Genomic DNA, 13,401 nt, shown 5'->3' with positions numbered 1-13,401 from the left:
CATGCACGTAAAAGCACCTTCGACAGTTGGAATTCGATTGCTATTCGGGTAAAAAGAACACTTGACGCATGGAATTCGATTGCTGTCCGGGTAAAAGGAACCATTTTCAGTTGGAATTCGATTGCTGTCCCGGAAAAATTTCCCTCCAAACACACTGTATGGCGTAGGTTCGACTTCATTAACAGTAGGGCGTTAAACCCAATTTCTTTTCACGCATTCATTCATTTGTATTTAATTTCCCATAATCGATCACGGAGTCTAAAGTTCCATCCTGAGAGATGGCAATGTTGATGAGGAACAGTTTGACTTGTTTCTAAATAAAAATCAAGAATTTCATCAGGTTATGTTCTTCTGAATGGCTTTATTGTAATTTACATGCAGTAAGACAATTTGAAACAAATTTAAATCGATTCATTATAAGATATATTGGTTAAAGTGTTGATTTCTGCCATACGATTTAAATGTCGCCAATTTACCGATGAAGACAACATATATTGCAGTCCTACAGTACTAATATCAGCAGACAAAAAAGGTAAAAAATCAACATTGTTAATCCAACTAAAAATCACCTATGGTTTAATACAGTATGCTATAAATTTCTAACTGTTGTAGGAAACAGACTTGTGTATTTAAAAAAAGTTCCTTTATTTTGATTCATAGTAGTAGACTGTCAGCGTTCAGGGAGTCGGTGTAGTAGTAGTAGTCGTTGATGTTGACGTTGACGTTGGCGTTGATGTTGTATTCATACCTGGTATTAATGCCAATACACTGGGAGGAATAAAGGAAATCCACTGACTGAATGCTTCTAAAAACAAATGAAAATAGTATTAATAGAACAGTCGGACCTAAGTCAAGTTCATATCGTTGACTAAGCAACAAATAACTTTTATAAATGAATATATATGACACTAGTGGATCAAAGACGTCATTTTATATATATAATGTTTATTAGTTCATTAAAATTGCTAGTAATCAGACAGAAGTCATTAACTAGGTGTTATGTCATCAAGGGTATTAAAACCGTGACTATTGGATGATACACACCACTATTGTCCAGGGGCCTGTTTCACGAAATTTTAACTAAGATAAAATCCAAATTTTAGTAATTTGATTGGATAATATTAGATTGATTTTAGTGCTTAGCCAATCAAAATTGAAGTATCTACTAAAATTTGGATTTTATCTTTTGTTAAAATTTCGTGAAACAGGGCCCAGGTTTGTGTATTCAATTGCGATAGGTGTTATGAATAGTCACGCTTTTACACCAGTAGTGGCATCTTTCACAGCTAGTTACACATTCGGTAGTTAAAGTTACAATTTCATATTTTCTAAGAAAGTCAAAACATAATTATTTCTATGTATTTTGCTCAATAGCTTGTCAACTCACTATTATACGATCATAGGTTATCTTTCTCTCACTTAAAAATCTTCACACCAGAATAACACAATTACCTCCCAATTACCTCCATTGTTTTCCTATTCCCCACCATGGAATAGCTATCTCAAACGTTTGAATTTGAAGTTGAAAATGATATTTTTGCCAATTTCTCAACTGGCAATAGTGAATTATAGGATTAATAGGACTATTCTTTAACAAGGTAGGACTGTTTATAGATACCATCTATTTTAGGGGTTTATTTTAATACATTTTAAAAATATAACTTAAAAATATGAAATTGTAACTTTAATGACTACTGTATAATTTCTAACCACTTTCTATACTTAACAAATATTAGTTTCGAATAATGATCACTTATATCATTTAATGACAATAATTGTCATTGCCAAAAGACCTAGTTTCATGCCTCATACGTCAACGGTATCAGCTTACCAGTGGCTAAATCATCAGTTATCTGAACATTCCGAATAAATGAGGCGTGATATCCGATGCTCTAGAAACGTAGTTATCATATTTTATACTGGAGTATGAAAGGATACTCTTGTGAACTCTGGAAATATTATTTTAAATAGAAACAAATAACAGTAACTTACGGCTGTTTGCCATAGATATGAAAAGGAACAGACAGCAAAAAAAGACTAAAGTCCTCATCCTGCAATTTAAACAAAAAAGAATTATTTCCGGTGAAAAGTAATTCGCATTGGCTCGATAAGAATTAGTAAACGTCTAACATTTTCAATTTTAAACATATTCAAGTTTAACATCATTGATGAATGACTTTTTATAAATCTTCCAGTTTCATTCTTTAGACTCTTAGAGTTTCACAAAAGGGGTAGATTTAGGTAACTCCGACTACCTGGGTCAAACATCACGGTTAAAAAAGCATTCTACGTTCGTACGTTACATATGTTATAAAAACGGCAGGATTACACACAGAAATATAATTACATATGAAATGAAGTCAGTAATCATCAAGTTCCACCTCGAAATGTAAATCAGATGTCTCTTAAATTGGGGAGCCACGGTGGCTAAGTGGGTAAGACGCTGGCTCGCTAGACTGGAAGTCGCGTGTTCCATACCTGCATTGGCCGAAAAAGTTTATCGGGAATTTCCGATGTGGTTTCCTTTTGTCAGGACGAAAGGGGGCCTGACAAGGACAACTGTCTAGTCGTTCGGATGGAAATGAAATGGGGTTTAATGTCCTACTGTTGGGCTAATGAAGACGGGCATACGCCATACAGGGTGTTATGAGGGAAATTTTGCCCAGACAGCGGCACTATGGCCTACTCTTATATCGAATTCTAACTGTCAAGGGATCTTTTACGTTCACGCAAATGTATACACGGGACCTTGGGTTTTCACCCCATCCGAACGACTGACAAGGGGAAAACAAAGTCATGCGTTCAGTGAACACCCAAATTCAAGACAAGAACAAATGATCTCATTCTACCTATAAGTCTGGCCCCCAGACAGCCAGAACAACTTATATCGACTATCACATTTCAACGAAACTGTAATTTTGACTTGAACCACAAAATTTTTCAAATTCATGACAATAAAAAGTTCTAGCTACATCAGTAAAAAGACCGCTTCGCTTCAAGTAATTTTTACTTTGATCAAACCTCTCTTGAAACTGTCACATCTAATTTGTTTTGAAATAAATATAACTCTAGTTTAATAGCAGCAAAATCTGAGGGGGTGGGGTGGGGACCTTTCACCGCCGACATAAATAACAAAATATAAAATAATTAAGTAATAATAAAAATTCAGATGTTGTCAAATAACATTGAACAAATGTAAATCGGATGTCTCTTAAAATTGGGGAGCCACGGTGGCTAAGTGGGTAAGACGCTGGCTCGCTAGCCTGGAGGTCGCGTGTTCGATCCCTGTAGTTGGAATTCGATATAAGAGTAGGCCCCATAGTACACTGTACGGCGTTGGCCCGTATTCATTAGTTCAGTCCGAGCAGAACAATAGGACGTTAAAACCCATTTCATTTCTCTTAAAATTAGACAAACATCAATAAGTAAACATTTGCATTTCTGAAAATTCGGAATACCCGATCGCTGTTATTTGGCAAACACAAAATGATCGATGTCCTTCTTACGTTCCTTTTGAAGAATATGCCAAGTGGCTACTATTTTTCATAGTTTAATGGAGCATTATGTAAGACTAGATAAAGAAATGAAATGAAATGGGGTTTAACGTCCTGCTGTTCTGTCCCGAATGGGCTAATGAAGACGGATTAGATTAAGAGCTGACAGTTCTCGCTAGAATAGTTTTTAAAAAAAAGATAATAAAAAGGTAATACGTTGACAATTCCAGTCAATCAACACCCATTGATTATATGATCGTCAAATAGTATTAATATAATATTTCTTTCGGCTGGTCAACGAGCTATCAAATTCTGCAATCCGCCTACGGCGGGCTGTAAGCTAAGCTTAAATTTGCAACCATACAACGACGTTGAAACCAGAAATCTGTCGAATTTAACCAAACTCCAAGATTTTTTTAAGCATAAGAAACTAGAATGATTTACATACCTGTATATTTTGTTTGAAAATGTTTAATATACACTGGTGAGGATTTAGTTACAAATGAAAAATAAAATATATTTCAAGTCCTTTTATATGTATATTCAGATTTAATATGCATAAATATAAAATAAATAATCACAGAAGACTTCTAAATTGGATATATATCAAAACCTGTCTAATCAAATCAGTATTTGATTTATGGCAATTTTGGAAAACGTGACATTTTTCCAATTGTATTATTCTTTAATAGAGTTTCTTGTCATGGACTGACTCTTTCATACTTAATGTGCAATAAATGTCAGTTCTGTTACACAAGCAATGTCAAAAGATTTGGATATTTCTATACCACGAAACCACTACGTAAACATACGAGCACTTGTCGTAATAAATCATTCATATAGTAAATTATACAACCATAATTATTCCTATATATCTAAAATATATAGGAAGGGCTGGATGAAAATTTCTAAGCCTGAAAAGAATAAATCAATTAGGTTGTTTTATTATTGTCTTCGTACCAGACCATGTTGTAAAGTCAAGAAAGGGGCAACGACAATATATACATTCATATGAAAATGTGGGCGTATAATAACTCTGTCTCCCTTTTTTTGATGTCCGTAATTGCCAATTCATTTCTAAAACACTTTTAATAAAGATAACCATAAAATGCATGGAGATACACCTACCTACATGGAGGTTAAAGTGCACATAAGATGGGCTTGGGAACTTTTCGATACATGTAGCCAATGGTTACTATATCAACTTTACGGCAAGTTCACACCAATCTGATTGAAATTAATTCAGTTATCTTCACTCAAAGTCGTAAAAATTGACCTCCTGTAAAAACGACTTTGCCAATTATCGAAAACACTCTTTAAAATCCCCTCAGACGCCAGTGACGTCACAGTGACCGAATGCATATTCGGAATGCTTATTCCTTAATTAGGAGATAAACACTTCCTGTTACGTATTTAGAGGGGGTTTATTGTCCATTTAACCATGCTTGAATTATCCATGGATAATTCAAGCATGGTTAAATGGACAATAAACACCCGATAAATACGTAACAGGAATGTGTTTATCGATATTGTAGCACAAATATTTGGAGATTTTCTTCGGAACTATTTAGAAAACATTTTTACACCCATTTTAAAAAGTCGTTATTTGGTCACGCGCTTGCGTTCATTTTTCAAAATATTTTCAATAGACGGTCTCTTGCTTACCTGCAAATCTAAAATGTTTGAGTCTCGAGTTGCTGGTAAATGAATTATGAAAGAAAATGTTATTCGGATATCGACAACAAAATATTTTTAACGTTTGAAGATCTTTAAAAGAACAAGAAATTAGTATTTTTTATTGCGGTATTTCGAGACGAGTGTCAGCGTGATTTAAATAATTCCGCCCTGCTATCCGAGACTAAAAGAGGAGTAACTCTTGGCAACAAAAATGACTTCGCTTCGGGAGTTTCATGTAAGTTTCCATCATTTATTATTTTATTTTGCAGACTGTTATCACAATGTTGTAGCTAGTTCTTCTTTACACAATTGCAGTTAATATTTACATCCTCTAAAATACCGTATAAAGCATGACAATGATGTCTAGTCTAAGATGCCAGTGGTTGCTATGTAGCTGTTCTGACGTGTTGTCAACAAATGACAATTTTGGCATAAATGATAATATATTTCAGCTGCTGTATTCGACCCCCTCATTGTATTTTCAAGCGATTCCTTGTGACCAATGACTTATTATTAGGTAGATCATGCTAGTCAGATTTTGAAAGCATGATTTTTTTTTATAAAAAATCCACCTGATTAATAAAAATTGGTGAGTGAAGCTAGCCTACCAAAAAAGAAAACATAGGTTACTGACCATAGGCGTACGGGGAAATTTTTGAGTGGGGGGGGGGGGGGCGGTGGTGGTTGGTGCCCAAAAATGTAGTTAGGTTCTTAGTATGTTACATAATAATAATAAATTCGCTGTTAAATTGGACACATTCAAGAACACAATAGCTTTTTTTATACAACTTTTACAAAATACAATTGTGTGCCCAAATTTTCCCAGCATTTGGTGCCCAAAATGGGGGGAGGCGGCCGCCCCCAGCTCGTACGCCTATGCTACTGACACTGTCACTGCCTAGTTACGAATATATTTGGATACCTGAAAACGGTTTTAATTAATTTATGACTGATTTTCTACTGTTTTATGTATTTCAGAAATGTGATTTCATGAAAGATGATGTTTGAAAATGGTGTAATAGTCATGTGTTCAGAATTCCTTGAAGATATTTGCCAATAAAGATTTGAGTTGAGGAAGATCATTGGCACAAAAATGAAAAAAAGTACACTGTTATATTTATACGCAGTAATTCGCCTTGATAATTTAGAGGGGGTTTATTGTCCATTCGACCACACTTTTCGACCAATCAGAATCGAGGAAATTTCTAATTTGTGCTACAATTACCTATATGGAGGCAGACCACCATTAAATTTCATCATCTCAGTACCCACGAATTGTAGTTCGTCTATTTATAGCAATTCTCTCTCTCTCTCTTTTCTCCCCTTTTGCATGCCCATTTGTGTTGATTTTCTGGTCTAGAATGGACGAAGAGGGTTTGAATTAACATTTTCTGCCAGGTTTTGGTAAATATTCATGATTTTGAGGCGGAAGGATAAGAGGGTTATCAGGTTAGCTACGGCGATATGTACGGCAACTAGTTACATGTTTTTAGTATGCTTCTTCAAGTTTGTGTATCTCAAAATTTTGGTGGTCAACCTCATACAAATTTTAGTGCAAAGACATGACCATTTGTTCCTCTGTCTGTAGTGAAAAGCATTCAGCCCAACGAAAATTTGGGGAAAAGTTGGAGGTGGGCAAAGAGGCCAGAATTAACATTGAAGTCAATGGGGAAATTAATGGTGGTCTGCCTCCATATAAGCCGGCGTGTGTATTCATTAACGCCTGACTGATTCCTTAATCCCCCTAATTAAATAAAACAATTGACTACGGAATAATTTGTTTTGTAATTTATTTTAATTTAAGATCCAATTTAGAATTTGTTTCATAATGTACGGTCGCTCTCGTTTCTCACGACAGCAATTTGTTTCATAATGTACGGTCGCTCTCGTTTCTCACGACAGCAATTGTAATACCCTCTAACATCGTATGCAGTGCAATCGATTCGAGATACATTTTCGTCAAAAGCGTATTGTGGTTCTAATTTCCCCGAGTAAAAGACTACGGGAGTAAAAAGATGTGGTCATGCAAAATGTATCATAAAAGTCAAACATGATTGAAAAGCGATTTGTAAATGACGATCCGTTATCATCGTTCGGCGGATTTGACTTCATTACTCTGAAATAGACCGTAAAAATGAAATACGAAAAAATATCTCAATATACGTTAGAATTAACAGTACAAATAAATTTTGTTGGTAACCATCTAAATGGAATAACAGGCAGATTGAGAAGGGTCATCTAACTATCTTTGTGTATTGATAATAATATGGCAAGTAGGGTCGTTAATATCTGTCATTAATTAATCAATCCGTCTAAAGTTATACAGACTTGGGATCAAAAATTAATTTACATCTCGGTGTTAGCAGTGTGGGTTAGTGGGATTAAGAATGCTGATTAGGTAATTATCTTTTTTACGCCGGCCAGATCAAAGACATCACTCTAGGTGAAACGTGTGCGTAGTACCCACGAATGAACTAATGGTAGAATCGTACACACACATATTAATTGTATAAAATAATTATGTTTTACTCATCAGTTGTTTATAATTATTATTTATCCAATAATTATTGCTCACCGGTGTTTTTGTAATCAAGTAGTCTCGTAGTATTTGTTGACTGGCGTTTAAACAACATTTAATTGACTTGATATGAAATCCGAATATAAATTATTCGAGGGATAAACTTTTGTGATACGATCAGGTTATCTTCTTTATAATTAAAGTATTTTACAATTGCATTGACAGTTTAATCACTTACCAAACGGCATCAGGAACTCTGCGTATGATCAAGTGTATTTGATATTCATGTCTATGAATCCCATACTACGCCCGTAGTGCATGGAACCGTACATGGCAATAAGATTCCCAGCGTTGATTGGCTGAGAAATGAGGGTGATCTATGCATGGTCATCGGAAAATTCCATATTCGCTGTGAATTTCAAATGGAGTTACGATAAAAGTGGTTCATTGTGTATAGAAATGGTTATTATTATTATTATATATAGCTAATAATGAATATATCGACAATTGCTTGGCACCATTTGTATTTCTGTACTTATAGAGAATAGTTTGGGATATCAAGTATTACGGGGTTATCCAAATTACCGGTAAATCCGCTAATTGTTTAGGTCGTCTTCAGTTGTCACGGGGCCTATTTAAACAATGGCACCTTAAATTGATCTACGGCATGATACGGCATTTTAAATTCACTCTTAAATATTCCAATCACAAATGTCTAATCTATAACAACGCAAGTCGGTGATTATGATTATGCCAGTCACATGTTAATTGAACCGACACGTACACACTTGTCAACTGGTGGTGTGTATTGTATAGATAATGTATATAGTATGTGTAGTGCCTGTGACGTCACCAGCCAATCAACCGGATTAATGTTGTAATTGAAAATTGAAAACCGTTTTTGGCTTTCGGATACTTAAACCTCAATAGCTGAATTAATTTTAATCAGATTGGTTTGAACTTGCCGTAAAATGGATATAGTAACCATTGGCTATAAATACATTCAATTAAGATTTTTAATCTTCCAAATCATTTTAAGGTCCAAAAATTAATTGTGTCCATATTCAATTCCATCCCTCTTACAGTAAGACATTACCCTAAAGCTTGAAAACGGTTATTTAAAACCTCTGTCCTTTAGAGAACGAAAACGCTAAATTACGCCATTTATAGTGCAATAAATCGAGAACGAAAAAAAAAAACGAATTACGCACATCAATCAAACACTCCAATAGCCATAAGAAACATTATTCTAGAGTTTGAAAACGATTCGTTTAAAAATCGGCACTCTACAAAGCGGACAAGAAAGTTGAGTATACAAACGGACAGGTCAATTATATTCTGTCCATATTTTGTGCTGATTGTACAAAAATTGATAAAAATATATGATTTTATTCTGCTAAATGACTTTAAAGAGATATGGCCATATTATTCAAGGTGGGTTCATAAAGGGTTCAATGCAAAGGCAGTGCAAATAGATTTGTCTGAAATGGCAATTCTTAAATTTATTCCATTGGCATCGCCATCTTGTTTTAGGGTTAGTTTCCGCCCTTAGATTTTGTTCATGATAACAACATCAATGTTGATTTAAACTGACCAATAAGTTGTGTCTGCAATGTCGACGACTTGGCTCCTTAAGCATCACACTATGAACCAATACTATCCGATACTCTTAATTTTTTATTGTAATATTTCTCTCTGTAAGGACCACATCTATGTTTTTATTAATCCCAATTCGCCTTCACGATTCATGATTTATATTATAAAGTTCCATTGCCCATGTGTAACCGGGTGTTTTTTTTATGTGGTTGACAAATCTTGACAACTGACCCAGACCTTCCGCACGTAAAAGACTAGGAGGTTCTGGATGACCCAGACTAGACCAGGGGATGGTTTCCAGTGGTAACCACAAGATTGACGAGGTGCACATCCCAAAATAGATTATCTCAAGAAAAATTAAAATTAGTACTATGCTACTAATGTTATCTCTTTCAACTATTAGATAGTTTTACTAAAGGCGCTTTATAGCTATTCCCTATAGCTATATATAGCTATATATATATATTGTAGTTGGCAAGAGATGCTGAAATCACGCAACCGAACGGAGTCTTTAAAAACAGTAGGGCCAAGTCGTAGATCAGATAGAAAACGCACTGGAGAGATAACTCTAACTTTCAAACTGTCTTAAAAACTGACTCTATAACAAAGTGCCCGTGTCGGCCTTTATGTCCCTATCATGAATATAATGAATCTACCGAACAGTAAAAATGGGTTGTCGTTTACCTCCGATTTATTTCGTTACTATGATCACCTTCTAGGAGGTAACAATACTGGATCGGGTGGGTGTTCTCTGCCTCCAATCACATTCAATAAAGTATTTTCCAAGTCAGATTCAAGAACGTTATTTATATATTGTATTATTATTACATAAGTATGACAGGAACATAGACATGCTATTATTACGCCCACTATTAGCTAACAGCATTTAGTATTCAAGGACAGTATGTTATTTCCGTTTATTATATAACAAAGTTATTTATAAGATAGTATGTTTTTATGGATGGACATTGATGACAACAATATAATGCCATTATCAATCTAGATTATGAAACACTCCATTTGTTAAAATAAGCATAAAATAATGGCTGTCATAAGACCATATATAGATTGCGAGGCCAATGGGGCTGACGAAACGGGCCTTCTTGTTGGGAGTACAGCTCGACGTTTAGGTTTCTTGCATATGGCGGATAATGGTCCACGTCCGGCTGGATAGTCCATTGGTTTATAACTATCCCCTCTGTGAAAAACTGGGGGATATTCGCTATCCATGTACGACATCGTAACCGTTTGAAACGATGTATTGTATTGCGTACGTTCAAAGTGTACGTTCCACCCATGACGATTCGGGTCTCGGTATGTTAACGTCCCCACTACTAAAAGCAGGAAGTGATGATCGCAATCCAATGGGGTCAGTGTGCAGTTCAGTAATTGTCCACTACTGCAAACTAAATCATGATTCTGGTTGAAATATACATGAAATGTCCCGAATGCCCTATTGTTGTAGTCGCCGATGTAATGAGTAAGATTGACTCCACACGACGGTTGAGGGTAGAGGATTGTTGGAGCTTTAGTTGTTGTGGTGGGTGCTTGTGCTGGCTGCGGTGGTACCCAAGGGGCGGGAAAGGTACAGGCCGTCGTTTCGTTCAATCATGGTTGCTCACCTGAAATAAATGTTAATAAAATTTTCAATCTCCAACCCAAGAGAAAAGTTTACCCTTTTTTTTCATCTCTGGGCTATTTTGAATGTCAAACGGTAAAGTTATCTTTGGGGTCGAGATTGTCAACCGGCAACATTCCGAATGGAAAGACTTGCAATAATGTAATTCAGAATTGAGTCCTGTCACTCCCTAAACGGAAACATGTAGTCAAGGCTTTTTAGCTGTCGTGATTGGTCGAGATAGCACCAGGTTTAGTTGGCGCATGCCTTGTTTGTCGGATGGAGACGTAACATATATTGGAGAATGGAAATGGAAGGAAATGAAATGGGGATTAACGTCCTACTGTTTTGCGCCGACTGGTTCACGAAGACGGCTTTTGCGAAATATAAAGCATTGTTTATGAAGGCATATAAATTGAGACTAATATTCAAAAATATTAACCTTATTGGCAAGAAAATAATATACATGAAATGAATCGTCCCTGTTTTTCTCCACCAACCAGGACAACTATCCTCCATGTAGTATGCAATGAGGGAAATTAATCCTCTTTCGAATTCCAACTCTCAAGGGTTCCTTTACGTGCACGCCAACGGTTTTTGGACTCACCCGAACAACTAGACACTTTTCCTTACCAGACTCCCCGAGCTGCACCACTGACAATGGAAAACCAGACTAGACAATCCTATGGAAGTTTCTCGGCCAACATTTTCATTATTGTATTATTCTTTAATACAGTTTCTTGTCATGAGTTGACTCTTTCATATTTAATGGCAAATAAATGTCAGTTCTGTTACACAACCAATGTCAAATAATAGATTTGGATATTTTTATACCACGAACCCCTACGTAAACATACAAGCACTTGTAATAAATCATTCATGTAGTAAATTATGCCCCCACCCTCACCAAGTTTTAATGAAATAAAATATATACAAGGGCTGAATGAAAAGTTCTAAGCCTGAAAAAAATAAATCAATTAGGCTGTGTTATTATTGTCTTCGTACCAGACGATGTTGTAAGGTCAAGAAAGGGGCAACGACAATATATACATTCATATGAAAATGTGGGCGTATAATAAATAACTCTGTCTCCCTTTTTGATGTCCGTAATTGACAATTCAGTTCTAAAACATAATATAAAGATAACCATAAAATGCATGGAGATACACCTACATGGAGGTTAAAATTAGAAGGAAAATGCCAAATCATTTTAAGGTCCAAAAAGTGATTGTGTCCATATTCAATTCCATCCCTCTTACAGACATTACCCTAAAGCTTGAAAACGGTTTTTTAAAACCTATGTCCTTTATAGTTGCCATAAATCGAGAACAAAAAAACATGGATTGCGTACATCAATCCAATCAAACACTCCAATAGCCATAAGAAACATTATTCTGAAGCTTGAAAACGATTCGTTTAAAAATTGGCACTCTACAAAGCGGACAAGAAAATTGAGTATACAGACGGACGGGTCAGTTACATTCTGTTCATGTTTTGTGCTGATTGTACAAAAATTGATAAACATATAGTATGTTATCCTGCTAAATGACTTTAAAGAGATATGGCCATATTATTCAAGGTGAGTTCATAAAGGGTTCAACCGTGATATTATAATAGTATTGGTTCATATTGTGATGCTTAAAGAGCAAAGTTTAAATCAACATTGATGTTGTTATCATGAACAAAATCTAAGGGCGGAAACTAACCCTAAAACAAGATGTCGATGCCAATGGAATAAATTTAAGAATTGCCATTTCAGACAAATCTATTTGCATTATCTGTTGATTAATATCCGACACTCCTAATTTTTTTATTGTAATATTTCTCTCTTCACAATTCATTATTTATATTATAAAGTTCCATTGCCCTTGCGTAATCGGGTGTTTGTTTTTTATGTGGTTGACAAATCTTGACAACTGACCCAGACCCTCCGCAGGTAAAAGACTAGGAGGTTCTGGATGACCGAGACTAGACCAAGGGATGGTTTCCAGTGGTAACCACAAGATTGACGAGGTGCACATCCCAAAATGGATTATCTCAAGAAAAATTAAAATTAGTATTATGCTACTAATGTTATCTCTTTCAACTATTAGATAGTGTTACTAAAGGAGCTATATTATTGCTATTCCCTATAGCTATATATATATATAGCTATATATATATATTGTAGTTTGCAAGAGATGCTGAAATCACGCAACCGAACGGAGTCATTAAAAACAGTATGGCCAAGTTGTAGCTCAGATAGAAAACGCACTGAAGAGATAACTCTAACTTTCAAACTATCTTAAAAACTGACTCTATAACAAAGTGACCGTGTTGGCCTTTATGTCCGCATCATAAATGTAATGAATCTACCGAACGGTAAAAATGGGTTGCCGTTTACCTCCGATTTATTTCGTTATTATTATCACCTTCTAGGAACAATACTGGATCGGGTGGGTGTTCTCTGCCTCCAATCACATTCAATAAAGTATTTTTCAAAAGTCAGATTCAAGAAC

At 35.4% G+C, this 13,401-nt stretch overlaps 1 long non-coding RNA gene across 1 annotated transcript; it reads right to left on the bottom strand.

The window, feature by feature from the left end:
* Positions 1-341: 341 nt before the first annotated feature.
* On the bottom strand, positions 342-4,042 carry LOC126829860 (uncharacterized). Its single transcript, XR_007683560.2, has 3 exons — positions 3,943-4,042; positions 1,993-2,051; positions 342-805 (listed from the first exon to the last, which is right to left on the bottom strand). It is a non-coding gene; the product is annotated as an uncharacterized LOC126829860 (long non-coding RNA).
* Between the last annotated feature and the right edge of the window lie 9,359 nt (positions 4,043-13,401).

Source organism: Patella vulgata, chromosome 8 (genome assembly GCF_932274485.2).
Source record: "Patella vulgata chromosome 8, xgPatVulg1.2, whole genome shotgun sequence".
Lineage (NCBI taxonomy): Eukaryota > Metazoa > Mollusca > Gastropoda > Patellidae > Patella > Patella vulgata.
This window is presented reverse-complemented; position numbering and strand designations above follow the sequence as displayed.